Source organism: Coenobita brevimanus, chromosome 103 (genome assembly GCF_032717465.1).
Source record: "Coenobita brevimanus isolate Jiangsu-jjx chromosome 103, ASM3271746v2, whole genome shotgun sequence".
Classification (NCBI taxonomy): domain Eukaryota; kingdom Metazoa; phylum Arthropoda; class Malacostraca; order Decapoda; family Coenobitidae; genus Coenobita; species Coenobita brevimanus.
This window is the reverse complement of record NC_137056.1, coordinates 15,176,956-15,201,830: the sequence shown is the minus strand read 5'-3', so window position 1 is coordinate 15,201,830 and position 24,875 is coordinate 15,176,956.

Genomic DNA, 24,875 nt, shown 5'->3' with positions numbered 1-24,875 from the left:
TCCAACTTTTAAATGGAAAAATTCGGTCAGTTCACTCTTCACACGCACTGCAGCCTAAGCACCCTCATACATACTCTTCACAGCATTCAACAATTTCCCATTTATTCCATATATTCTTAATACTTTACACAGTCCCTGTCTATCCACTGTTATATGCTTTCTCCAAATCCATGACCGCCGCATACAACTTTTTTCCCTTCTCTAGAAACATTTCCACTAAAGACCCAAGAATGAATGTTTGATCTACATAACCTCTTCCCTTCCTAATAATCTCCCTGTTCTTCTCCAACTAATTCCTCTGCTATTTCTCTAACTCTGTCAATAAATATCTTGCCATATACTTTTCCTGTTACACTAAGACAAATGCCCCTATGATTACCACCTACTTATTTTTCCCCCTTTCCTTTGTACAGGGAAATAAGTAGCCTATACCTGACTTCCAATCCTCCGGTACTTTATCTTCCTCCCACGCCAATCAGCACATCTTTCATATCCATTCTACTACTATCTCTCCCCCATGCTTCCTTATTTCACCACATACTCCATCAATTCCTGGGGTTTTCCCCATTTTGACTTTCTTCATTGCTTCCACAACTTCTGTCCTACTGATTTCTTCCTCTCTTCTCATATCCCTCCTTCTCCCAGCCATTCCCCAGCCAATGGGGTGCTTCTGAAAAGCCTAGTATTCCGGTAGATGTCACCACCATTGGGACAAACACAGTCCCCGCGCTGTTTAAAAAGCATATTTCTCTGTTAAATATCTAAACTGTTGTGTGAAACCGTGAATCATAGTATTGTCATATACTGTAATATAAATAATACGAATAGAACACGTATATATAACGTAGTGTGAATTGTTTATGAAATACCGGCTCAGTGGAGCGAGCCAGACACCACCACCCTAGGAGAAGGGTACAGGGAGGTGACCCCCACCCCACAAGGAGATGACGGAGAGGTTCTTTTCACCTGGCGAGCCTTCCGGGCATAAAGAGCATATCTCCCCCGTGACCCTACTCCCCTCTTCCCCGCAGCCAGACCACAGGGCAGTGTACAGTAGAAGTACACTACACTTCAGTGGAGGGAACACTCGCCAGAATCGGGGTGGGACTTGCAGTGGCAAGATTCCAAGCAAACCCTCGGACGCCGAGTCCCCTGGATCAGCCTCCTTTTTAACAGAGGACTCAGGAGGAGCCTCAAGAGTTGCTACCCCGCTGCAGGGGGTCACTTTGACGTGGTGGCGGGGCTTGAAGCGTGGTTGACGGTGCCACCAACTTTGGAGGCATGCCTAACTTTGTAGGGTTTGGTATTTGTCGGCCTCGTGGACCAAGCACTCCCTACATCACTGGTGGAAGAGGGCTGTTGGTGATGTTAGTCCATGCCCATTGCCATCTAGGGCGGGACTGTTGCCTCCCCACGTGTTTGCCGTGTGGGGCGTCCCGTAATGCTGGGGGACGGGAGTCCTGGGGGTTGAGCGATGCTGCAAGCTGCGCCCTGCAGCTAGCAATACACCTCTTTGGTCTCCTATTCTGGCTAGATGGGCGGCCTGGTTGGGCCCGACTAGGTCAATCGGCTGGTCATGCATTGGCTAGGCTCAAGTGGGCACGGGGGGCCTGGTGGCTCCTATCGTCCTGGAGTCACCCTTGCCTAGGTCCCCCAGTGGTTACCTGCCTATACTCCTTCGCTACCCCTGGGGTCGTCAGTGGTACTGGCCCTGACATATGACCTCCCCCTGTTGGGCTCCGTGGTGGGTGGGGGGGTGAGGGAATGAAGGTTTTTGTGATGTATTATGGATTATTTACTTGCTCCTCCTCCTGCACCTTTCAACAAGTTCTTAGTCATACGTGGTCCTGCTGGGGTAGACCTCCGGAAATGTGACATTTTCCGAACCCATAGAGAACTGGTCACTGCTTGTGGTGCGACCCCTAAAGTTGTTCCACAGGCTGATGGCAGTTTGTTGGTAGAGGTGTCTGACCCTTCTCAGAGTGCGACTATTCTATCTTTAGCAGAGCTTTCTGGTCAGTCTGTTACATGCTCCCCCCATGCTTCATTGAATCATTCTCGTGGAGTTGTCTATGCTAAGGAACTATAGACCTATGATGAGGCACGCCTTGTTGAAGAGTTGTCTGCCCAGAATGTAATAAAGATTGAGAGGATAAAGAAGAAGATAAATGGTGATCTTGTGCCAACTCCATCCTTGATTGTGACCTTTGATTCCTTGGGCCTCCCTGCTGTTCTTAACGCTGCATGGTACCGGTACAAAGTTAGGCCACATGTCCCTATGCCTCGTAGATGTTTCCACTGTCAGCGTTTCGGTCATATTAGCTGGACTTGTAGGCGCCTTGCACTAGGTCTTCCAGCAGTTTGTCCGTTATGTAGTTTGGACGTTCATGAGGGTGTGGAATGCCCTGGCCCTGTAACTTGTGTCAATTGTGGTGGTAAGCATGCTGCTGCTTCTAAATCTTGTGATTGTTACAAAATGGATCACGAAATTTTGTCTCTCAGAGCTTCCGAGAGGCTGAGTTTTACCAAAGCTAAGACCGGTGTCCTGTCTATGTATGTCCGCCCTGGTGTGTCCTTTGCTTCTATTCTTTCTCGGTCAAAACCTGTTTTGTACCGTCATGGAGCCCCTGCTGCACATTCTGACCCTACTCCTCGTCCCTTGTCTGATACCAGACGACATACTACCCCTCCTTGTGGTCTCTCAGAAAGTCCAGTGACTTTGCAGTCTGCATCTCGTCTGGCGGCTGCTTCTGTACCGGCTGCTACTACCGTACCAGCAGCTACCCCTGTACCGGCTGCTACTCCTGTACTGGCTGCTACTCCTGTCCTGGCTGCTACTACTCTACCAACTTATACTCCTGTTCCGACTACTAATCCTGTATCAGCTGCTCCTCCTGTAACGGCTGCTGCTCCTGTACCATCAGCTCGCTCTGATACTAATGTTCAGTCTACTCCACAGTGTGCCTCTAAGGTTTCTAGTGTGTCCTTAAGTTCTGGCATGGAGATGGAGATTGCATCTGCCAACCTCAAATGGGTGAGGAGTGAGGAGTCTTTGGGTGATTCCCCTCCACCTAAGGTTCAAACTTCTGTGCCACATGCGGACTCTGAAGGGGCTCTTCGCTCAGCAACCCAGGCAGTGGTGGCGCCTAAGTTGTTGGGTGTTCTTGATGGTCTTTCTAAGATCCCAGTCCCTACTTCTTGCTCAGGTGTGTCGGAGTCTGGGCCTTTGGTTACTCAAAGGGCTCAGTCGCCTGCTCCCTCTGATCAGTCACCCGGCAGCCAGGCCTTGGTAGATTCGGTTGGGGAGGGTCTGGTTGGCCCTAAGGTGCCAACCGGGCTCCCATGCAGGGGTGTGGCTGGAACAAATGGTCTTCCAGGACAGTCTCTGTGCCTCGGGCTCATTCTGACAATGGACGGGACCAGTCTCGGGGTAAGGTCCCTTCCATCCATGGAAACTCTAAAACTTCATTGTCTTCTCGTTTGGTAAGGCAGAGCTCCATGCCTAGGAAGAAGGGCTTTCACACCCTTCCCAGTGAGGTTGCTACATAGCCTTGATATTTCTCATTTCATATTATTTATTACTACTCAGTATGTCTCAATCAGTACCAGTTTGTCTCCAATGGAATTGTAGAGGTGCCATGGCGAATTGGGAGGAATTACAGTTATTACTCTCTGCTCTGAGCCCGCTCTGTGTCTGTCTTCAGGAGACAATGATGGGGGATAGACAGTTCCCTTCTATTAGGGGGTATGAGGTCTTCCATGCATCTCCTCCTTGTGGTCACAGAGGTGGATGTGCAATTTTGTGCCATTCCGATGTCCCCTTTATTTCCTTTGAGATACAGTCTCCCCTTCAAGTTCTAGCAGTACAGATGCACGTTGGGAGGTGCTATACCATCTGTTGTCTGTACCTTCCACCTTCCCTCCCTGTTATGCGTGCTGATCTGGAAACCCTTATCAGCCAACTTTCACCCCCTTTTCTTATTCGTGACCTTAATGGCCGCCATCCTTTGTTGGGTGACTCACTTTCAAATCCCCGGGCTGATCTTCTTGCCTCTTTGGTTGGGGATTTAGATTTGGTTGTCCTAAACGATGGGAGGTCGACCCATTTCCATGTTCAGACTGGCACGTACTCTGTCATTGATGTTACCATCTCCTCCTCTGATTGTGCCGTTGATTTTTCTTGGGATGTTTTGGATGATCTGCATGGTAGTGACTATTATCCCGTGTTGGTCCAGACTACTCGATCTGTTCCTGCAGCCCGTATGCCACACTGGTGTCTGGATAGGGCTGGTTGGTCTCTCTTTGAGGAACTATGTGTATTTGCCTACAGGGTTACTGATTATTCAACTATCGACGATGCTGAACGTTCTTTTACTAAGACTATTTTCTTGGCAGGGGTTCATTCCATCCCACGGACTTCTGGTGTTTTTTCCCGGAGACCTGTGCCATGGTGGAATGACGACTGCTCTATAGCAAAGGGAGCTTACAAAGTGGCTGCCCGTCGGTATTTTGCCAATTGTGATGTTGTTTTCCTAAAAATCCGGTTTCGCAAACCACGTGCTCACTACAGATGGGTCATGAAGAATGCTCGCCGAAACTCGTGGAGGTCGTATGTTTCTACAGTTACATCCTCTACTCCAATGCCTAGTGTGTGGATAAAGGAATGCAAGATTTCTGGTAGGTTCACGTCCCCCTCTCCACCAGTGTTGCGACTTCACGGAAACCTAGTGTCTGCACCTGATGCAGTAGCCTCTGCTTTTGCAGATCAGTTTTGCGAAGTCTCAAAAAAGGATCCTTCTAGGCCATATGCTAGCTTTTGTAGGAATCAGGAGAGGCTTGGTCTTGACTTTAGCTCTCGTGGCGGAGAGCCATATAATTTAGACTTTAGTCTCCGAGAGCTGCATGCTGCCCTCTCGGAGTGTGGTGACACTGCTCCTGGACCTGACGACGTTCCATATGCTATGCTACGTCATCTGCTGACTGATTCAATTCAATTCTTATTGGACCTTTTTAACAGGGCTTGGAGTGAGGGCTCTATTCCCAAGAGTTGGAAGTAGGCTGTTGTCCTTCCCATTCCAAAGCCTGGCAAGGACCATTCCCATATCTCCAACTATCGCCCTATTAGTTTGACATCATGCGTGTGCAAACTGTATGAAAAGATGGTCAATGTCAGGCTTATGTGGTTTCTGGAGAAGGGTAATTTTCTCCCTCCTTCGCAGAGCGACTTCCGGAAATTACAGTGCACTACCGACAACCTTATCAGACTTGAGGCATCAATCTGTGAAGCTTTTGCCTCTAAGCAACATCTTGTGGCTGTGTTCTTTGACCTTGAGAAGGCTTATGACACTGCCTGGCGCCATGGCATCCTCCAACAACTTCATGCCTTTAGTTTACGTGGTCGTCTGCCTGTGTTGCTTAAAGACTCCTTGACTGATCATGTGTTTCGGGTCCGTGTGGGTTCTACTCTTTCTGCGCCACTGTGCCAGGAGGAAGGTGTCCCACAGGGGAGTGTCTTAAGTGTTTCCCTATTTGCAGTGGCCATCAATGATATTCTCGACACTGTGTCTACCAGGATATCCTCATCCCTTTATGTGGATGACTTAGGTATATGGTTTTCGGGCTTCCGCATGTCTGCTATTGGGCGGCGTATGCAACTTGCCTTGGACAAGATCTCTGCCTGGGCCACTTCCAAGGGTTTTCAGTTTCCCCTTCTAAGACTGTGGCTATGCACTTCTGTAGGATGGGAGGGGTACATCCAGACCCTGATCTCCAGCTTTGTGGCAAGAGACTCCGTTGTGTAGAAGAGACGAAATTCTTGGGCCTGAAGTTTGACTGTCATTTGACTTGGGTCTCACACTTGGCAAGTCTTAAAACATCATGTATGAAGGTTCTCAATCTTTTGAGGGTTCTGTCCCATACCTCTTGGGGTGCTGATCGGAGGACGCTTTTGCATTTGTTTCAGGTTTTTGTAGCCTCCATGCTGTCATATGGCTGCAAGATCTACTCATCTGCCACAGAGGCCAGACTAAAAACCCTAGATGCTATCTATCATGCTGGTCTTCGCCTTGCAACTGGGGCTTTTTGGTCATCTCCAATTCCCAGCTTGGTGGTGGAAGCTGGTGTGCCTCCCTTAGATCTACTGCATCAGTCTGTTGCAGCACGGTGCTGGCTCCAAATTTGTCGTCTTCCAGACTCACTTTTCTGTGAGTGTGTGATGCAACAGTCTTGTTTTTTGTATTATAGTAGACATCCTCGCATGCCTCGTCCGTTTGGTTATAGGGTTCGGGATATCATGGAGAAGTTTGGTTTGTTGATAGTACCTGTCAGTCCTGTTCGGATCCCGAGGGTTGCTTCATGAATCTTGCCCAAGGTGACCTACTGCAGGTTTTTTTCAGACTCCAAGGATTCTGTTGCTCCTCAGTGTCTTTTACAGTTATTTTTAGAACATTCTTCTAGTCATGGTGGATCTGTGCCTGTGTATACTGATGGATTTAAATCCGCCTCTGGTGTAGGTTTTGGAGTGGTATTTCACAGTTTTAGCCTTGGAGGTTGTCTTCCTTTGGCTGCCTCAGTTTTTACTGCAGAGTTATCAGCTATCGTTTTAGCCCTGAAGTTGGTGTTTGTTCACCATGGCAATCATTTTACTATTTTTAGCGACTTTCAAGGGGCACTTTTGGCCCTGGACTCTTTCAACTCTTCCCATCCTATAGTTTTAGCTATTTTGGAGTGGCTGTTCCTCATTCGTCGTCGAGGAAAGAGAGTGGATTTCTGCAGGGTTCCGGCACATGTTGGTGTCATAGGTAATGAAAGAGTAGATGCACTTGCTAAGCCTGCGGCTTTACAACCTGTACGTGTTCCTTGTCCTTTACCTGCTACTGATTTACGCACTTCAGTATTGTCTGCTGTTCGTGCTTGTTGGCAGTTACGGTGGGATAGCATTCCTGTCAGCAAGCTAAAGGAAGTCACCAAGTTCGTCTCTCAGAGAGTTTGTTTTACAATGCCTCATAAGTTAGAAACTGTTCTGTCTCACCTTCGCATTGGACATACCAAGCTCAAACAAGAGTTCCTCATGTGTGGAGGCATGCAGCCATTCTGTGATGACTGTTTGGTTCCCCTTACTGTCAGGCATTTGCTGGCTGAGTGTCCCAGTTTGGGCGATTTACGTCGGAGGCTGCTATTGAGGCACCAAGGGGAGGGTGGTGCTTACTGTCTCTCTTCGATGCATGGGGGAGAGCCTGGTACCCCTGGGGACGATTTGTTTTTATTTCTGAGGGAGGCTGGCCTCCTTCACCTTTTATGATTCCACTGTTTTTACTTTGATGTCTAGTTTTTAATATGGAGTTTTACTTTTTAATGTTGTTTATATTTCTACTGCTTATATTTTTGCTTATACGGCACCATATGACCATGTTGTTGCGGTGCCATGCGTTCTATCAATCAATCAATCATTCAATCAACCAATCAAGAGTTGCTATTCCCCCAAAGGAGCAGTGGCACAATATCACCCATCGGGTATACTGTGGGTGGAAGGACTGTCGGTTCGCCACCCTCTGCCAACCACCTTCGGGAGCCGGCACGTCAACACGTCCACCTGACGACCTTTGCTGGCAGCCCAAAGGAGGAAGACGGGCCCTGGGGTACTCTCTGCCAGAGGTACTATGTGGGACAAAGCGTCGCTGTCCCCCAGTGCTGTCTCCGGGACAGGAGTCCCAGACCTTACGGCTCGAGTGCAGCCTCCATCGGAGCTGTGGCAATAGCTGGGCGTATCCATCGGGCGCCTTCTCCCCATCTCCAGGACTACAGCTGGAGTGCTGCCTCCGTTGGAGCTGTGGCAATAGCCGGGTGTATCCACTGCATGCCTTCTCCCTGCCGCCAGGTCTACGGCTGGAGTGCAGGCTCCGCCGGAGCTGTGGCAATAGCTGAGCGTATCCATCGGGCGCCTTTTCCCTGCTCCCAGGGTCCGTAGTGCCCAGAGGAGCCTCCCCCGACTCCTCTTGCCTTCCTGTCCCCTGTAGGAGCCCAGGCAGTGCCCAGCAGGGCTGCCTGATGGAGGGAAAGTCCCTTGGACCTCCTCCGTCTAGCCTGGGCTGCAGTTCTGGCAAGGCCTCCCCGCCCCGCCAAGTAGGAGAGTCGGCCCTCAGCCACTCTCCCTCCGCCTGTCCCCAGGCTCCTATAGAGGAAGGTACACTTGCCCCATCCACCACTCCAGTGACAGAGTAAGGTGCCCCTCTCTCCCCCCCTCTACATGAGAGGGCGGTTTCTGCTCCTTTCCGGGGACCCCACCAGAGACCAGAGCGGGCGTGACGTCCCTGAGGTCCAGTGTCCTGTCCCTGCAACCCCAGGTGTTGCCGGACTCCTCCAGGACGAGAGGCCTCAGCTCGCCCCTGCCAGCCTCCTCCCAACGGAGAGATCACAGTCCCCAGAGTCAGCAGGCCTCCCCCGGTGCCTGCTGCAGTAGCCGAGGCTCCCTCAGTGACAGTGGCCACAGACCTTCCCTGACGGCCGCCTCTGTTGGACGATTCTGCAGCTCAGCCAGGGAGCCGTCCTCCCCAGAGCTGACCCTAGGCCCGGGCCTCTCCAGGTCTGCCCCCAGTACCCCAACGACGAGTAAGGGCCAGCGCTGTGCGGCTCACCTCCTGGTGCTCTTCGGCTCTAGTCCAGAGAGCCCTGCATCACCCAGAGCCTCTACAGAAAGAGGGCCGCCCACCACGCCACCCACCAACTCCTACAGGACTCATGGCGACCCTACAGGCGACCTACCTCTGGAATACACTCTGGACAGCCCAACCCCAATGCCCGGCCGCTGCCTGCGGTTCCTGGCTCAGGGCCTACTACTGCCCTTGACCCGAGCACTCCCCTCCGTTTGATCTGTGAGTAAAAAACTCTGAGGTTGTTTGTCCCCTAGTGTCTGGGAAGCCCTTACCCCAGTGGACCCACCCCAGTGTCTTCCTTCCCCAGTGTTACTTCTCCGTTTGGAATAGTGAACTCCCCACCAATAAACTTACACATGGAGTGCGTGGTGCTAGGCCACGGGCCGCCCCCAAGTGTGACTATCCCCCCCCCTCCTCAGTGTCACATATGGACAGACAGCATCAGTGCCACACCCCCTTTTGCTTTGGCCATATAAAGTGAATAGAAAGTGATATATGAGGTATACTCCCAACTTCCTGTCTCATAAGGAAGTCTATATCATCACTCCCCCCTCCCCCTTCCCCCTCTGTCCCCACGCACGGATAGATCGTGAATGCTATATTCTCTCGTCCTATGTAATGCACACGTAACATAAGGCTAGCCAGGGTATCGTCTGTGTCACGCGGATGCATATAACCAGCATAGGTGGCCGTTTATGCTACATGAATATATGTTATGCTGTTTTTTTTTTTAGACTGACTTCTCGTTCTAAAGACATCAGCGACTAAGCTGGGTCCTCTTTCTAGACTGGATATAGAACACTTACAAAGGAACAGGACATAAAAACTCAGCAAGACACCTTAACACATATATTACTTTAGTCCAACTTCCTTACAATATACATACAATAGTACACTGAATGTGGATGGGGTATAGGGACAGGTCAGTTAATATTGGCACGATATATCACATGGGCACTGTGCTTACACCTGAGTTACTACACAAGAGAATATCACATAGATATGGTGACACTGTTCATACACTCGGTCGTTTTGGACTCTACGTGGTATATTGGTCTCTTGGCCACACACTAGTAGATTACTCTGGTTCTAGGGCACTTAGGCATTAACACAGCACTCTGGATAAACTGAGGAAGAGACACTTTATGGGTGGAGTTTTGGTCTCACTGTTTCTATACCACATACAGTCACTGTCACTATTAAGTCTCTAGCACGACACTGGGGTCTTGAGGCGTCATCACTGGGCTGCTGAGGTCTGGGCTTAGCTGAGGAGGCGCCCGGGGGTTGGCGGGAGCAGCCCTACTGGGGAGCCCCCCTGCAGAAGGCATGGGACAGCTCTCGGGGGTGTCGCGGCCTGGGTGCGTGTCTGTTCTGGGGTGCAGGGAGGCCTTTTCCTGCTTGAGACTCAACCTGGTGAGGGGCCCTCGGGACTGGGGTCAAACAGTGTCAGGAGTCGGGCCTGCTGCTTCTCACTCCTGGCGGAGGGCTGACAGTGAGTGGGGCCAGAGTGGTCCCGCCCTGGGGTCCGGGGGATGGCCCTGGGAGGCCTGGGACTGCTGTCACCTTTAGGTGGGGGCGCCTTCAGTGGTTTGCTGCAGCACCTCGTCCGCTGGGCATCCGTCAGGATCCGGCGTCGTCCAAAGGCAGGCTGGAGGGTGTAAACCCTGCCTTCAGTGACAGGACCTCGCCACCACTCCTGGAATGGCAGCACCTCTGGGGAACCACACTTGGAGGAAGAGACAGAAGGGCGTCCCACGCAGCCGAGGGGTGGAGAGTGGGCTGCGCAAGGGACCTTCTCCTCTGGGAGAACCCTCGGGTCTGTGGACAAAGGGCATACAGTGGCCGTCCCTTCCTCGATGCGTACAGTGGCCATCATCGCGGTACCACAGCCCCTTTGGGAAGCAGCAGAAGGACGTACAGTGGCCGTTCCTTCCCCGGTGCATACAGTGGTCGTTGTCACGAGGCTGCTCCCAAAGGAGGAAGAGGCAGATGAGGGACGTACAGTGGCCGTTCCCTCCCCAGCGAGTACAGTGGCAGTTACCGCGGGTCTGCCTGCCCAACAGGAAGTAGCTGAGGGACGTACAGTGGCCATTCCCTCCCCGGCACATACAGTGGCTGTTACCGCGGTGCTACTCTCATAGGAGGAGGAGGAGGTGGATGAGGGACGTGCAGTGGCTGTTCCCTCCCCAACACATACAGTGGCCATTGTCACAGTTCCACTCCTCCTGCCTTTGCCTGTCGGTGTGCGTACAGTGGCCTTCACACCAAGGTGGGCTCCAGTTGTGGCTGCAGCAGAAGGATGTACAATGGCCGTTCCTTCCCCGACGCATAACAGTGACCATCATCGGGAGGCTGCAGGGGGAAGCAGCTGAGGGATGTACAGTGGCCGTTCCCTCCCCGGTACGTACAGTGGCCATTACCACGGTGCTGCCTGGGACTGTATCTGGAGCAGTCCCACCCCAATCCTGACGAGGGCTGGTCCGACTAATAAGTAGTCTTGCATCCCTGTGACGTCATGGTTGGGCATTTCGAGGGGAAGAGGGACACAAGGACGGGGCACACCTGAGCCCGTCTCACGCTGAGCCGGCGTCACACTCACCTGGCCCACTGTGGTGTCCTCCTGGGGTGGGGGGGGCTGCGGCTCCATAGCGGGTTGGGGGGTCTGGCAGCGGAAGCACGCATTTCACCACCGTCTGCACTGAAAAAGTCACGGCCACATGACTGGGGGTGGTATGTGCTTGTGGTGGAGGTCCGGTGTGTAGGTGTGAGGTGTTGGAGGAGGGTGGTCCAGTGTTGAGTGATGTGGTTGGGTTCTTGATGCGGGTTGAATACAATGTGGAGTGTGGAAGTGTGTGGAGTGTGGTGGAGGCTGCAGAGGAGTTCATGTGTCCCTCGTACTCTCTGTCCAGGCCCTTGTGGAGGACGCCGGAGGACACGTTGGAGTCTCATTTCTGATGGTGGTGAGTTATTGGGGGTGTGGGTTGATGGCAGAGAGTTGTGGGGTAGAGGAGGGGGTGAACGTAAGGTGGCAGTGTGGGGTGTATCGGGTGGAGAGGATGGTGATGTACCTGAAACAGAGGAGGCTGGCCGGGGGTCAGGTGAGGGTGAAGTGGGGGAGGGGGTCCGTGGGGATGGTGAAGTTGAGGATGGTGCGGGGTAATGGGTGGGAGGCAGTAAACAGGAGGAGCTGGTTTTGGGGAGTCGGTTAGGGGAGGATGAGGTATGGATTCTAGGAGGCCTGTCAAGGGGTAGGCAGGCTTTGTGTTGAGGGAGGACAGGAAGGGTGGAGGCGATAGTAGTAAAATGGTGCGTGAGGTGGGAAGGGTAGGAATAGGGGAGGGTAAAACAGAAGAGATAGTGAGAAGAGAGGAAAAGGAAACATGACGTTTCCCCCTGTCATAGACTGAGGGGGATGTAAGGTGGCCCCCGTCATTACGGTGGGGTGCGGGGGCAGTTGGGGGGGGCATTCTGTGCCTTCTCCGTAGTATTTTTTTTTCCTGAGGCTCGGGGCAATCGGCGTATTGTGGGGAGGCTTGTAGGTGCCTTTGTGTCGTTTTGCTGCGCCGGGCAGCTTTTAGCTGCTCACGGATGTCGTGGATTGGGCATTCGTGGCAGCAAGGAGAAAATTCCCACGGGTTAGTAGCGATGACATTCGTGGGGAATTGATTGATTTCGCCGATATGTTGAGGGGTGGAGTGAATGGCTAGGCGCCTCATTAAATTGATATCTTTATCCAGGTCTCCCGTCGGGTCATGTATTATAAAATGTTCCCTAATGAAACCAGGGAGGATCCTGAGGAGTGTGTTAAATATAAGCTGTTCCCGGGTCTCCGCTTTTGTCTCTGGGTACACGGCGGTGACGAGTTGCCTAGCCTGGATGAATGTGTTGTCCAGGTTACCGTTGTATGTGAGGGCGTCCAGTTGTGACAGGGCGACAACTTTGCCCAGGGATGCAGCCGTTACAGCTGGGCTAGGGGGATTATGCAGTATGTATCCGTGTCATTCGCGGAGTTTATATTAGCGAGTGCTACAAGTTCTTTTGTTTCTTTTGTTCCCGCCACTGAGGGCAATTTTATTTCATACCATGCTGAGTATGCATTTGATTATTTTGATTGTCTTGTGTGAGCTACCAGTATATTTAATAATATTTTGCTTGCATTAGAAGTACCAGTTTATTGTAGAGAGAGAGAGGGGCACGAATATAAGTTCTTATTAATTAATTTGATTATGCGTTCGCGCTTGGCCGTGCACGAGCCTTGATCAGGGGCAGTCTCTTCCCAGCTAGCTTCCGTATCGTGTGTGTGTGCACACTCTCTCTCTCCCCAGTCATATTTTGTATAGAGAAGCCGAGCTGGCATTTTCATTTAAGTTTATTTTTATTCTTTTGTTGCTGACTGAGGGAAGTAGTTATTTTATTTTGTTTTTTGTGACCTGGTTGTCTTTGGAGGGCCAGTCTGGCTCACCGTGGTCTTCTCGCTGCCTTTGTTAACGTTCCCCAACACACGTACATACACACACACACCCCTAACCCCTACACAGTTAATCCCATCTCTTTGCTCAAGGCTAGTGAGAACCATCGTGAGCTATTAACTGCGTTCCCCCTTGGACACGGGTTAAGTAGAAAGTCACCACCGGAAGTAAGTGGGAGGTGTTCCTGTATACTGTCTCGGGCGGTATTACTTCCGGTAGTGACGATAGTAGGCTAGATCTATAGGTAGGCTGTTCCGTTTTATTATCAAAGTACAGAGTGTTGCGTTCTTAAGTAAGTACCTTTCCGTTGCGCAGTTTTTCTCTAGTTTGCGGAGTGTCAGTGCCGGGGTCTGCGTTATTTTTGCAACGCAGTGGAGGCCGATCATCTAAGGCTGACTTGTTGTCTTTTTTGTAATAGCCCCGGGCTGGCGCCACCGTAACAGTGGCGACCTCGCATCAGGATATCCTAACAGTGCCTTTCTTGCTAGGATATCGTTACCTTGGCGTTCTCTGTGCTTTGAGGTGAAGTTGATGTGTTTGTAGTTTCTCAGTCAGCATTAGTATTTCATTATTGAGTACTGCCATTGATTTGTCGCCATGGAGTCACGCGTGTCTACACCAGATCGCGTACGTGCTGAGTCACCTGTGGATATGGAACAACGAGAGGCACATAGCAAAGGTACTCCCCGTGTGAGCCCTGAGTTTGACTATGGTGCTGAGTTGCCTCGTTTCGCTACCCCTCTATTACCATCTATGATGCCGCCGAGCCAGTTTAGAGCAGTTCCCCCAGGTATGTCTAGTGCTTTCCCTGGAGTTGTTCATTCCACTCCCATATACCCTGGAGTCTTGTCACCGGAGGCTCAGTTGCAGTTGGAGTTGAAAAAGATGGAGATGCAGCGTGCAAAAGAAGAGAGGGAGATGGAGATGCAGCGTGCAAGAGAGGAGATGGAGTTGCAGCGTGAAAAAATGCGATTTGAGCTGGAGAAGACTTGCTTGGAGGTGACTGCTAATAGACCAACTTCAGATACCCAAACCTCAGGCCGTGCAGAGGATAGGGAGAGTTGGTTCTCAAGGAGTCTAAAATTAGTGCCAGCATTTGATGAGTTGAAGGTGACAGAATGGTTTGTCAGGTTTGAGAAGAAGGCTAGGGAGTTTGAGTGGCCAAGGCAGCGCTGGGTGGGGTTGGTATCTAATGTGCTGAAGGGAAAAGCCTTGGAAGTGTATAATAGGTTGAGCCCTGAGGATGTAGATGATTATGATGAATTTAAAACAGCCATCCTGAAGGCATATGAACTTAGACCAGAGGCTTATCGGTTGTTGTTCCGTGGTGCTCGGAAAAGGCCTGCTGACACCTATATGGCCTACGCCAGGTATCTGGAGGAGAGGTTAGACGAGTGGTTGCTGAGTGAGAGCGCCACTTCGTATAACGAGGTGCGTGAACTGCTTTTGATGGAACATTTTACCAACATGGCTGACAAAGAAATTGGTGTTAAAATTAGGGAGAAGAGATTTAAGACCGTGAAGGAAGCAGCGACGTGGGCTGATGACCGGGTGTTTGCCTTGCGGAGTATGGGGTCAAGTATGCTAATTTTCAGTATTCCAGGGAGAGGACTGTGCGTGGCCCTGCCTGGGATAAATCTCCCGTGAATCAGTCCAAGGGAAGTACAGAGGAGAAAAAGAATTCAGGGAGAAAGAGCCCTGTATCCAGTTCGAAGCTAGTTTGTTACTTTTGCAAACAGAGTGGGCACATCAAGCCTAACTGTCCTAAGTGGAAGGCCTCCCAAAATGCCAAACCAGTGGCACTAGTTATAGGTTCGAGTCAGGTGAACGAGAGGAGTTGGGAGAGTGGTAACGGTGAGGGAGAAGTCTGTGGAAAGCTGGAGTGTAGCCGGCTGTGCTCGCTGCCAGCTCAGGCTGGAAAAGTTACCCAACATGCTACGCCACCTCCGGATGAACTGCCTCAGAAATCGTCCCTAGACTGGTGTAAACCTTTTATGTGTCACGGCACAGTGAAAATTCATGGGATCAGTTATCCAGTTACTGTGGCTCGTGATACCTGTGCACAACAGTCTGTGTGCAGAAACGTGACTGGAGGGCCTGTAAACTCAGGGAAGTATGTGCTGTGTAGAGGCATGAACTCAGATGAATACTATGATTATGTTCATGTGGAACTTGATTGCCCCATTGTTCAGGCTGCAGCTCAAGTAGCTGTTGCTGATGTAATGCCACTAGAGGGGGTTGATTTTCTGCTGGGGAATGACCTGGCTGGGGAGAAAGTATTTCCATCTCTTCCCCCACCAGTTGTTGTGGCAGAGAAGTGTTTTGACGCCCCAGAAATTGGTATTGAAGTTGATGCAGAAGTGGAAGCCATGTTCCCGGTTTGTGCAATTACACGATCTATGGCACAGGTTGCAGCCCGGGAGGAAGAACTGGTGAAGTCACAGGTTCTTGGGGTCGACTGTGATGAGGCAGGGCCACCAATGGAGGAACCTAGTGAGCAGAGTGTTGCTGTGGTGGGTGAGGAGAGTGGGAATGCGTGTATGGGTGCCGCCCCACTTCCCACTCAGGACACTAGAGGTGGTGCTGAGTGTGTCTGTGTGGAGACTGAACCCAGCCCACCGACTGAATTAGAAGAATTTCAGGACACTGGGGTCGACTGCAGGGATGCAGGACCACCGTCAAACGCGCCTGAGGAACAGAGTGTCACTGTTGAGGGTAGAGGTGATGATGATGTCAGTGTGGAGTCTGACATTCCTCCCCCTGTCGAGTGTACTAGAGGTGACGCTGAGATTGATCGCCCTTCGCAATCCAGTGTCCCGACCAGTCCCTTATCTCAGTCCTCAGTAGAGCTGGCGGGTGTTGGGCCAGCAGAATTGAGGGTGAAGCAACAGGAGGATGTAACATTAAAGCCCTTGTTTGCTCGAGTAGGGGAAGAAAGAAGTATGGAGTGTGGTAAGGAGGAGTTCCTGATTAAAGACAATGTTTTACATCGCCGATGGACGCCCACTGGCGCCACGATGGATGGAGGAGTGGGTGAGTTAGTGCAGGTGGTGGTGCCTGTGCAGTATAGGGTGCCGTTAATACAGTTAGCACATGAGGGACCTTTAGCAGGTCACTTGGGAAACAGAAAGATAGTGCAGCGCTTACGATATAACTTTTGGTGGCCAAGTATGCCGGGACAGGTTGCTGCGTACATCAAGAGCTGTCACACGTGTCAGATAGTGGGCAAGCCTAATCAAGTTCTTCCTGTGGCCCCTTTGACTCCCATTCCTGCAGTTGAACCTCCGTTTACCTGGGTAATCATTGATATCGTGGGCCCTTTACCTCCTACTTCTGCTGGAAACAAGTATTTGTTAACCATAATGGATGTTACAACGCGATACCCAGAGGCTATACCAATCAGAAGCATGCAGGCGAAGTCAGTAGTCAAGCAACTTATCCTGTTCTTTACTCATTTTGGCCTGCCCAAGGAGTTGCAGTCAGACCGTGGAGTAAATTTTACATCTAATTTGTTTAAGCAGACAATGACAGAGTTGGGCATCAAACACATTTTGTCCAGTGCTTACCATCCGCAGTCACAAGGTGCCCTGGAGAGGCATCATCAGACTTTAAAGACAATGCTGCGCACCTTCTGCTATGATAGTGGAAAGGATTGGGACCTAGCGGTACCCTTTGTTATGTTTGCAGTGAGAGAGGTACCAACTGAGTCGTTAGGGTTTTCACCCAATGAGTTAGTGTTTGGGCACAGAGTTCGTGGTCCCTTGGATGTGGTGCGAGAGGCCTGGAGTAACAACAAATCTGGCAACCAGGAATCCCTGCTTGACTATGTCTGCAGCACTCGGGAGAGACTGCATTGCGCTTTAGAGCTTGCCCGTGACCATCTAATCGGGGCTCAAGCGAAAATGAAGGCTCATTACGATAAGGTCAGAAGTCGTGAGTTTAAGCAAGGAGATGAAGTTTTGGCACTGCTGCCCATGCAAGGAAAACCTCTGGCGGCTAGATTCAGTGGTCCTTATATTGTGAAGAAGAGAGTTGGGGAACTTGACTATCTAATTGTTACCCCAGATAGGCGGAAGAGTACTCAGTTGTGCCACATTAATATGTTGAAGCCATACTACCGCCCAGTTGATTCTCATTGTGGGATGACTGCTGATGTCTCTCACCTGGGATGTGAAGGACGGGGAAAGGAGGACGTGGCATCAAGGGAACGTGCTGTGGAGGGAGCTGTTGGTGCCGGTGATGTGAGTAGTGGACCAGGGTTACAGCCACAGTCCCTGGAAGGTGACTTTGGAGTGGACGTTGAGGGAACCAGGGATAAGAGCGCTCCTGTAGTTTTGGCGGTTGGTAGTGAGTTGGAGGAGCAGGAGGAAGTGCTTAGTCGTGGTGAGATGTTACCAGCTGACCTATGGGAGGGCAATGGTTATGCAGCTCTGGTGGAGAAATTGCGACACCTTGAGCCAGTAAAGCGAGAAGAGCTGTGCAACAGATTATGGAAACATCCGAAAGTTTTTGGAGATTCACCGGGATTGACAACTTGGGCTACTCATGACATTGACGTTGGGGATAGTAAGCCTGTAAAATTAGCTCCTTACCGCATCAACCCTATCAGACAGAAAGCTCTCGATAATGAGATCATGTTGGACCATGGATTGATCAAGAGGAGTTTCAGTGAGTGGAGTTCACCAGTTACCTTGCAGCCGAAGCCAGATGGGAAGGTTAGGTTGTGTGTGGACTTCCGGAAAGTTAATTCACTGTCTAAGACCGATGCTTATCCTTTACCTCGGGTCGATGACTCCGTGGACAAGATGGGTCTTGATTCGAAAATTTTGATCCAGGGCTCAAAATTTTCCCTTGGGGAAGGGCGTGTTACGTTGTCCGCCTTTCCGTTCCCACGGATGCAGCCGTTACAGCTGGGCTAGGGGGATTATGCAGTATGTATCCGTGTCATTCGCGGAGTTTATATTAGCGAGTGCTACAAGTTCTTTTGTTTCTTTTGTTCCCGCCACTGAGGGCAATTTTATTTCATACCATGCTGAGTATGCATTTGATTATTTTGATTGTCTTGTGTGAGCTACCAGTATATTTAATAATATTTTGCTTGCATTAGAAGTACCAGTTTATTGTAGAGAGAGAGAGGGGCACGAATATAAGTTCTTATTAATTAATTTGATTATGCGTTCGCGCTTGGCCGTGCGCGAGCCTTGATCAGAGGCAGTCTCTTCCCAGCTAGCTTCCGTATCGTGTGTGTGTGCACACTCTCTCCCCAGTCATATTTTGTATAGAGAAGCCGAGCTGGCATTTTCATTTAAGTTTATTTTTATTCTTTTGTTGCTGACTGAGGGAAGTAGTTATTTTATTTTGTTTTTTGTGACCTGGTTGTCTTTGGAGGGCCAGTCTGGCTCACCGTGGTCTTCTCGCTGCCTTTGTTAACGTTCCCCAACACACGTACATACACACACACACCCCTAACCCCTACACAGTTAATCCCATCTCTTTGCTCAAGGCTAGTGAGAACCATCATGAGCTATTAACTGCGTTCCCCCTTGGACACGGGTTAAGTAGAAAGTCACCACCGGAAGTAAGTGGGAGGTGTTCCTGTATACTGTCTCGGGCGGTATTACTTCCGGTAGTGACGATAGTAGGCTAGATCTATAGGTAGGCTGTTCCGTTTTATTATCAAAGTACAGAGTGTTCCGTTCTTAAGTAAGTACCTTTCCGTTGCGCAGTTTTTCTCTAGTTTGCGGAGTGTCAGTGCCGGGGTCTGCGTTATTTTTGCAACGCAGTGGAGGCCGATCATCTAAGGCTGACTTGTCTTTTTTGTAATAGCCCCGGGCTGGCGCCACCGTAACACCTGGTTTTTGCATCTGTTTCCACGTACGCGGCGGTGACGAGCCACCTAGCCTGGATAAATGTGCTATCAAGGCTTCCATCGTATGTGAGGGCATCAAGTTGTGATAAGTCTACAATTGTGCCCAGGGATGGCGTAACTGCCTGTTTGACAATTTGTGTGAATTGGTCCCATTTTAGTCCCGGGACATTTTTCGGATCTATGCTTGCCACTACTTTGCCAAGGTGTGGCAGTGTGACGGCAATTTTCTCCCTGTCGTTTTCAAACCCTATGTCCAGTATGGGCTTTACCATAGCCAAGTACACATCGATGTCGTATTGTTCAGGGTTGAACTTTGGCAGTTGGATATGTGGTTTGGTCGCCATTGTGCTAAATTTCCCTATTTGTTCCTCTGTGCTCTAATCGGATCCAGAACCACCGCTGGCCACCAATGTTATGCTGGGTGTTTTTAGACTGACTTCTGATTGTAACGACACCAGCGACTGAGCGGGGTCCTCTTTCTAGACCGGAAATAGAAACTTACAAAGGAATAGGGCATAAAAACATGGAAAGACACCTTAACACATATATTGCCTTAGTCCAACTTCCTTACAATAGTACACTGAATGTGGATAGGGTACAGTGACAGGTCAGTTAATACTGGTACGATATATCACATGGGCACTGTGCTTACACCTAAGTTACTACACAAGAGAATATCACATATATATGGTGACACTATTCATACACTCGGTCTCTTTGGACTCTACGTGGTCTATTGGTCTATTGGCCACACACCAGTAGATTACTCTGGTTCTAGGGCGCTTAGGCATTAACACAGCACTGGGTAAACTGGGGTAGAGACACTTTATGGGTGGTGTTTCGATCTCATTGTTTCTATACCACATACAGTCACTGTCACTATTAAGTCTCTAGCACGACACTGGGGCCTTGAGGCGTCTTCACTGAGCTTCTGAGGTCTGGGCTTAACTGAGGTGGCGCCTAGGGATTCGAGGGAGCCCTACTGGGAAGCCCTCCTGCAGAAGGCATGGGACAGCTCTCGGGGGTGTCGCGGCCTGGGTGCGTGTCTGTTCTGGGGTGCAGGGAGGCCCTTTCCTGCTCGGGCCTCTACCTGGTGAGGGACCCCCGGGACTGGGGCCAAACAGTGCTAGGAGTTGGGCCTGCCACTTCTTGCTCCTGGTGGAGGGCTGATGGTGAGTGGGGCCAGAGTGGTCCCGCCCTGGGGTCCGGGGGATGGCCCTGGGAGGCCTGGGACCGTGGTCACCTCTAGGTGGGGGCACTGTCAGGGGTTGGCTGTGGCACCTCGCCCGCAGGGCGTCTGTCAGGATCCAGCGTCGTCCAAGGGCAGGCTGGAGGGCGTGAACCCCGTCTTCAGTGACAGGACCCCGCCACCACTCCTGGAATGGCAGCACCTCCGAGGAACCACACTTGGAGGGAGAGACAGAAGGGCGTCCCACACTGCCAAGGGGTGGAGAGCAGGCTGGCAAGGGACCTTCTCTGGGAGAACCCTCAGGACTGTGGACGAAGGGCGTGCAGTGGCCATCCCTTCCCTGATGCATACAGTGGCCATCGTTGCAGTTCCACAGCCCCTTGTGGGAGCAGCAGAAGGACGTACAGTGGCCGTTCCTTCCCCAGCACATACAGTGGCCATCACCGTGGGGCTGCTCCCAGAGGAGGAGGCAGATGAGGTACGTAGAATGGTCGTTCCTCCCCGGCACGTACAGTGGCCATTGCCATGGGTCTGCCTGCCCAACGGGAAGTAGCTGAGGAATGTACAGTGGCCATTCCCTCCTGGTATGTACAGTGGTCGTTACCGCGGTGCTACTCCCGTAGGAGGAGGAGGAGGTGAATGAGGGACATACAGTGCCCATTCCCTCCCCGACGCGTACAGTGGCCGTCGTTGCGGTTCCACTCCTCCTGCCTTTGCCTGTTGATGTGAGTACAGTGGCCATCACACCGAGGTGGTCTCCAGATGTGGCTGCAGCAGAAGGACGTACAGTGGCCATTCCTTCCCCGACGCGTATAGTGGTCACCGTTGCGGGGCTGCAGGGGGAAGCAGCTAAGGGATGTACAGTGGCCGTTCCCTCAGTACGTACAGTGGCCATTACCGCATTGCTGCCTGGGACTGTATCTGGAGCAGTCCCATCCCGATCCTGATGAGGGCTGGTCCGGCCGAGAAGTAGTCTCGCATCCTTGCGACGCTGTGGTTGGGCAGGTTGAGAGGAAGAGGGACACAAGATCAGGGCACACCTGAGCCCGTCTCGTGCTGAGCCGGCGTCGCACTTGCCTGGCCCACTGTAGTGTCCTCCTGGGGTGGGGGTGGGACTGTGGCTCTGTAGAGCAGTGGGGGGTCTGGCAGCGGGAGCGCGCATTTCAATTTATATATATGAAGTTGAGTATATACTGTCGTCTATGTCACTCGTTTGGGTATATTGAAATCTACTTGACTGTCTCTGTTATATATCTGAGACCAAACACCTGGTGTATTGTGTGAACCATATGTATGACACTGTGGAAATTATCATATGTAAGGAAAGGTAGAATACTGTGTAAAGGTCAAACTTGCTGAATTAGGTGGAGATTTTTATTGTAAGGGCTAGCCTTCTGAGATTATCTGGTTATTATATGTCCCATAGTTTTGATCACTGGTGTGTATGTAGTTGTCTATTGTTAATATATAAGTATGCCTTTGACCAGTTGCGTTTGGACTTTCCTTCCTTGCCTGGGACTGACCCGGTCGAGAACAAAGAACCCAAGGTCGCACCGTACCTGAACCTGAGAAGTTGGGATTCAGAATATGCTGCATAACAGTTTATATTTATCATAAACAGAAATTAAAATATCATTGATGGCATATGATGGCAACCCACCATTTCAGTAGTCCTATATTATTCAATTTCTGCTACATTTAGTGCAAGTTAGATAATACATAGTTTGTTCAGACTGTAAATTACGCCTAGTAGGTATCTTGACGCATTCAGTCTCTATGTGGGCAGAAAAATAATGCTGAGTAGATATTGGGACTCAACATTTTGCTCACTCCCTTCACCCATTTATACCACAAGACCCGTGTTGCCACGGTTTGAGAAGGCCGTAGTGTTGCCTCCTCAGACCTTACTTTATCTAACCTAACCAGGCCACCAGTCTTAATTGTATTATTTTAAGCATTAGTCCTCGTGCGTTTGTTTTGATAAATCTCTCGTGAAAAAATTTAAACACTGGACTGTCTTGTGCGCATGCGTGAAGGGAGTAAGCAAAATGCAGATTCCCAGTATTTACTCAACATTAAATTTCTGCCCACATAGAGACTGAATGAGTCAAGATACCCACTAGGCGTAATTTCCAGTCTGAACAAACTATGAATTAAGAACCTAATTTGCACTAAATGTAGCAGAAATTAAATAATATAGAACCACTGAAATGGCAAGTTGCCATCACATGCCATCAATGATATTTTAATTTCCAATTATGATAAATATAAACAATTCATGCTACGTTATATGTACGTGTTCTATTTGTATTATTTATATTACGGTATATGACATTACTGTGATTCACAGCTTCACACAACAGTGTAGATATTTAACAAAGAAAAATATGCTTTATAGGCTAACAGAGCAGGGAATGTTTGTCCCAATGATGGTGACATCTACCGGAACACTAGCTTTGAAAGCACCCCATTATACTCACAATGCTTTCGGGTGTTCTCTCCATCTGCTCACAGTCTCTCCCTTCTCCACTAGCAATCTACCATTTTTATCTTTCACGCCCCAACTAACTTTTATATCATCCTGTCTAACCCTCTTTACCTCTTTCCAGAACATTTTCTTACATTCCCTCCACTTTAAACTCAATTCCTTCCAAATTCCTCACCCACTGTCTTCTTACGGTACTCTTATTAATCTTCTCACCTCTCTCTTCCTCTCTACATATAACTCTCCTGCATCTCTCAGCTTCCTCTATGCATATTATGTGCGCCCCACCCACCGAACCCCCCACCCCGCTACCGAGCCGCAGTCCTATCCCGACCCAAGGAGGACACCACGGAGGGCCAGGTGAGTGCAAGACTGGCCTAGAGCAAGATGGGCGCTGGGGCGCTCTGACCTTGTGTCCCTCTTCCCCTCAATATATCCAATTGTGACGTCACAGGAATGCGACGCTACTTCTCGGCCAGACCAGCCCTCGTCAGGATTGGGGTGGGACTGCTCCAGATACACTCCCAGGCAACGCTGCAGTAACGGCCACTGTACATGCTGGGGAGGGAAAGGCCACTGTACATCCCTCAATTGCTTCCCCCTGCAGCTCCACAGTAACGGCCACTGCATGTACCAGGGAAGGAACGGCCACTGTACGTCCTTCTGCTGCAGCCATATCTGGAGACCGCCTCGGTGTGCTAGCTATTGAGCATGTACCAACAGGCAAAGGCAGGAGTAGTGGAGCCACGACGACGGCCACTGTATGTGTCAGGGAGGGAACGGCCAATGTACGTCCCTCATCCACTTCCTCTTCCTCCTACGCGAGTAGCCCTGCGGTAACGCCCACTGTACGTGCCGGGGAGGGATCAGCCACTGTATGTCCCTCAGCTACTTCCCGTTGGGCGGGCAGGCCGCGACAACGGCCACTGTACATGCCGGGGAGGGAACGACCACTGTACGTCCCTCATCTGCCTCTTCCTCCTTCGGGAAAAGCGTCGCAGTAACGGCCACTTTACTTACCGGGGAAGGAACGGCCACTGTACGTCCTTCTGCTGCTACCCCAAGAGGCTGTGGAGCTGCAACGACGGCCACTGTATGCATAGGGGAAGGGACAGCCATTGTATGTCCTTCATCCACAGTCTCGAGGGTTCTCCTGGAGGGGAAGGTCCCACGCATGGCAGGCTCACTACCCCTCGGCGGCGTGGGATGCCCTTCTCTCTCTCCCTCCAGGTGTGGTTCCCCGGAGGTGCTTCCGTTCCAGGAGTGGTGGCGAAGTCCTGTCGCCAAAGGCCTGGTTCATGCCCTACAGTCTGCCCCTGGATGACGCCGGACCCTGACGGACCCGCAGGAGAGGTGCCGCAGTCAACCCCTGACAGTGCCTCAATCTAGAGGCGACCGCAGCACCAGGCCTCTCAGGGCCAGCCCGCGGACCCCAAGACGGGACCGTGCTGGCCCCACTCTCCGTCAGCCCTCAGCCAGGAGTAAGAAGCGGCAGGCCTGACTCATGACACTGTTTGGCCCCAGTCCCGAAGGCCCCTTACCAGGTCGAGGCCCCCATAGGGAAGGGCCTCCCGGTACCCTAGACCAGACACGTGCCCGGGTCGTGACGCCCCAGAGAGCTGTACCGTGCCTCCTACAGGAGAGCTCTCCTGAAGGGCCCCCTCCCACTCCCGAGCGCCACCTCAATTAAACCCAGGCCTCATTAGCCCACTGATGACACCTCCAACTCCCAGAGTCGTGCTAAAGACTTAGTGCAAGTGACTATCAGTGAGACAAAAACAATACACCAAGGTCCCTACTCTAGTTTATCCAAGGTACTGTGTTTATGCTTAAGCCCTCTGGAACCAGGGTAATGTACTAGTGTGCGGCCCAAAACTAACCTACTAAGGACAGTCCAAAAGACAGAGTGTGTGATCAGTGTCGCCGCGGCTAAGTGACATTCTCTCGTGCATTGACTCAGGGATAGATACTGTGCCCATGTGATACGTATGCTAGTATTAATTAACTTGTCACTTCACCCTATTTGTATGTGGTGAATATTGATGTGTATATTGAATGGAAATTGTGCACTGGCTCTGACATCAATACCATGCCCACGTGACATGTTATATATGTGTATTGAAGTGAAATTGTACACTGACTCAGGCATCAACACTTTGCCCATGGATATGTTAAACCACTATTAGTCACCCTGTCACTTTACCCCTTCCAT